This window comes from Meleagris gallopavo, chromosome 2 (genome assembly GCF_000146605.3).
Source record: "Meleagris gallopavo isolate NT-WF06-2002-E0010 breed Aviagen turkey brand Nicholas breeding stock chromosome 2, Turkey_5.1, whole genome shotgun sequence".
NCBI classification, from domain to species: Eukaryota; Metazoa; Chordata; class Aves; order Galliformes; family Phasianidae; genus Meleagris; species Meleagris gallopavo.
In genome coordinates this window covers 52698455-52702793 of record NC_015012.2, presented here as the reverse complement: position 1 = coordinate 52702793, position 4339 = coordinate 52698455, and the positions used below count along the sequence as shown (strand labels likewise).

Sequence of the window (4339 nt, the reverse complement as noted above, 5' to 3'; positions counted from 1 at the left end):
TTCCTACAGCATCATCCTTACAGTGAGAGCAATAGAAGTGTCAGTGATGTAGATTTTTTCTCTCTATCATCCAGTGGAGACTTTTTTGCCTTCACCTCCCTTTATTACTCACACCTGCTGTAGGCACACATCTGCATTCCATTTGTGAAGCACATGAACTAAGCTGGTCAACATTATTTGACCCACTCTTTTTGTCAACACTGTCTTTATACATCTCTGGTTTGATGCTTAAAAAAAAAAGAAAAGCTGGTCCCTGTAGAAATAATTCAGTCTTGCAGGGGGTTATTTGAAATACATGGCACTGAGCTCTGCTTCTAATCAAACTCCAAATAAAATAGCACAAAGAAAGATATCAAGGTAAAATAGAGATTACCTGTGCAGGGGAACTCCCTTCCTCTTTCCTTTCTTATCATATGCATTAAGATCATTATTTCATTTTGAGACGTAAAAGCTGTGTTGCCCCTAGTTTCCATTTGCTTCAAGTCTTGGACAAACACGGCTGGATTTACATGTGTAGAATAATCTTTACAAATCCAGTACATTGTGAACATCTATTGTCACTTAATACATTTTTAAACAATGCTTTGTGATGTGATTGTTCTCATTCAACAGTTTGAGCAAATTCTTATTGCTTTTTCTATTATTTATTTTCACTAATGAAATCAATAATTCACTGTGGATTTCAGTTACAGAGACGATTATTGTAGATTTTCCTTGCTTGATCACATGCATGTTTAAACTGTGTTCATCTAGTATGTCCCTGTACAACTCCATCATGGTCAAGCAGAGTGTCATGTAACCTCAAGGAACAATTGTGGATGCAGCCTGAAAAAAAAATAAATGCAAAGATAAGGGTCTTCCAGCATGTAACTATTGGATCACTTAACAGCATTTATTTCCAGGCCTGAATTCACCTAACCATTTCTTAGCAGAAACTCACACTTACTGGAAAAACACATTAATTGAACTTGGCAGAAACTTCTCATTTAAGGAACAACAAAAAATGAGGAACGAGCTTTGAGCTCTTTTACCATGTATATCCCCTTCAAAAGAAACAAAAGAGACCTGGAGAATGTCAACAGTGCTTTGAAAGAAAACGCTCGTCCACTGTGACCTGAATTTGTCGGGTTTTCATTAAGCTCAGTGTGGGTATTTAGGGAGGAGCTCTCAGTTCAAGCAGAACTGGAACTCAACAGATCCTTGGCTGCTCTTCCTGGAGCATGATAGTGCAGGAATGCCAGTGTTTCAGGAATTCTAACTGGGAATAAACTGCCTATTCACAGTCATGCACAACGAAACAGAAGCTACTGTCAGTAATACCATATGATTACTTTTCCTCCTACAGATCTTAGAATTGACAAAGAAAATGATCCTCTTCATTTTAAACCTATACAAAGTGGTTCAGAAAGTGGTATGCTTTCTTTTATCTGCTATATTGAATGCATGGCCTGTAAGTTCTCAGAAGTAAGTCACTCTGTGTTTCCAGTTAGAAAAAACCCCAGGAGTAAAACTGCAAACAAATCACCAGAGATGCTGCAAGATTATTCCAACCATGCTTGGAAAATTTGGATAACACTTCCTATATTCAGAAACTAGAAATTCAAACCTGCCTCTTACTGAGACCGTTGATTTTGTGTGGGCAACCAATAATGGTTTTTTAGGACATAAGAGTCCATGCTTCCTAATTTCAGGATAATCACACTTAGGAAGATGTGTTTTAACTAAAACATGCCAGCACCAGATCTGTTAAGCAAAACTACTTTATACTGATAGGATTTTCTTGAGAAAATTCTGTTCAATTCTTTGAATTCATAAATGCTTTACATCAAGTTGAAATGTTATTACAAGCAGAACAGCAACATTAAATTGTTTTTCTCCTTAAAACAGATGGAAGATCTTAAAATACAGTTTGGTTAGAGGGCAGTAAGGCACAGGAGCTATTACAGGGAAGAAAACAGAAACTGGGTCCTGCTACTGACCTGCTGAGCAATCTAGGTCCTTTCATCACCTCCCCTGCTTTAGTAATTCCTGTAAGTTGTTAGTAATGCTATACTCTTAATAGAGCAGGTTAAGAACAAGTGTTGGATCAGAGCATCTGTTAATCCTGTAACTTAAAGTCTTCATTTTGATTTGGCTCTTATGCTTGATTGTGAGGTCTGGTACAAAATGCTGTAGTTAGGGTGCCTATAAAGCTTTCTCCTGTTTAGCCAATCCAGCCTAAGTCCAGAACCAACTGTGTATTTTTGTTGTTTTTTTTTAATATGTAAATTTCCCAAGCTTCTACATTTGAATCTGTTTTTTTCATATTTCTGCCCTACACTGTCCTGATGAGAGCTGATTTCATGCGTGCTCTCATGTTCCTTCACTCCTGGCTCAAATGGCAATTCAGTCTGTAAGCATTATCAGATAGTGCTTTATCAGTATTACACGTGATGCCCATGCTCAAAAAATTCAGTGTGCTGACTGCCAGGACACTGTCAAGAAAGCCACAGAACTGAGAGTTTTCATCCCCTCTCTGGAGATGTGAGCTAGTCTGGTTTTACTGCGTCTGCAAAGGATGAATAGACTTTTGTATAAAAGGGAAGGAAGGGGTAGCCTTATATACCTTCCCATCCAATTGGGACAGAAGTAGGGAGTGAAATGTAAAGGAAGAAACTAAGGGACCCAGAAGAGAGTTTCTCACTGTAACAAAAACAACTTGCTGCCCTGCTGAACTGAGAATTTAGCAACTCACAGTGCTCTGTAGCAAAGGTGGTTTGAAAACACTTCTTGCAAAAGGCAAAAGCCCAGCAAGGAGGCAAAGGGTCTCTAACAAACACTCCAACATGGCAATTGTTCTTTCCCCTTCCACAGACAACAGTACTGCCTGTATGGGTTCAACATGTTCTCGTTGGTTGGGTTTGGGTGGAGAGGTGTTGAGTAAGCTGGTAGTTATGGATACCATTGAGGTATCTATCTTTCCCCATATATTGCAGGTGATTGTGGGAGAATGGCACAGGGCTATGTGCTGTGGCAAACAGGAACCTACAGATTGTATGTTGCCACATTTAACTATTAGTCACCTAAATTCCTTTTGCCTCTTTGTAGTTAGGAAGTAATGGTAACTGCAATAAAAATTCTTCTTTTTCAATCAAGCCAAAATATGATATTAACAGCAAGGAATGAAAATACCTACCTGCTTTTCGCACCTATATGCTCCCATAAAATAATCCAAGACCACCACATAGTGTTCCGAGTGAGAGTGGCAACAACTAGGTTCTTACAGTATTCCTTACAATTATTTCTTGGGCTCAGCAGTCTGCCCAAAACAGTGATGTTCTGGTCTGCTCCACATCCAGTACCATCCTACTGAATAAGGCATGAGTCCCACCATAAACTTATTGCTTAAAAGAGGAAGTCTCCTCACAAACCATATGTTGTCAAATTAATCTGATTAAAGTTTATCTCAGTGGGATTGTTCTATCTGAAAACAGAGGCTCTAGCTGTTTCCCCAAAATGTTTTATCTCATCTCCCTCAGAAGCCATTTAGCTTTGATTGTTTTTTCTCACCTGCTGTTGCAAGCTGCTTCACATATGGCTCAGTTTTGACAGTAAAGCTTCTCCTGCTTCCTAGGATCACACAAGAAGAAGGGAATATAGCTGTGAGTTCCATCAGTCTCTGTTCCCCTCCCTTTTCTCAAACCTGAAGCAAAGGTGATTCTTTTACTTGAATATAGCACTATGAGTGAGCGCCTAGCACCATCTCTGATGGTGGAGGAAAACACAGGACTGTGTTTTTGTTACCATCCTTGGCATTCCCCAGGGTCTCCACAGCCCTGTATCTTTGACATGCTGGCTGTTACCTTGTTTTGAAGCTTCCAGTTCCTTTTCTTGAAATGAGGATGTTGAAGACAGCAGCTTGGATCTGCACGTTTCCTTAATCTCACAGCTCACCTGCATGCCATTGTCGGTACACCGGAAGACCTGTGTCCTATAGTCCGTTGCCCGTGACAACGTAAATATGATCTGTTCTCACACCCCAGCAGGCGGGAGGCCACAGCTCCCACAGGTAAAGCAGCTGGGGGCTCTGCAGGAGCATGGCGGTGGATGAAGGGTGAGGAGCAGGGGGCACAGGCACAGTGCATTGTGTCTGTGGGCCTATGAATCCATTGGTTGGGTTGTGCAATCTTGATGCAAGAGCATCAGCTGAAGCAGCCTTCTCACTTTGTAGTTTCTAAGCTCCGGTGGATTCACAAACTTTTATTTCATGCTGAAAATGTTTTAATACAAAAATCCATCCTGCCTTTTGTTTGAAGTAATTTATTTTGGGCTTCGGAAAAAAAAAATCAACAACAACAAA

The 4339-nt window shown here is 40.1% G+C and overlaps 1 long non-coding RNA gene across 1 annotated transcript; it reads right to left on the bottom strand.

Annotated features, from left to right (window-relative positions):
* Positions 1 to 236: 236 nt before the first annotated feature.
* On the bottom strand, positions 237 to 4327 carry LOC104909743. Its single transcript, XR_792565.2, has 3 exons — positions 3843 to 4327; positions 3550 to 3609; positions 237 to 825 (listed from the first exon to the last, which is right to left on the bottom strand). It is a non-coding gene; the product is annotated as an uncharacterized LOC104909743 (long non-coding RNA).
* Between the last annotated feature and the right edge of the window lie 12 nt (positions 4328 to 4339).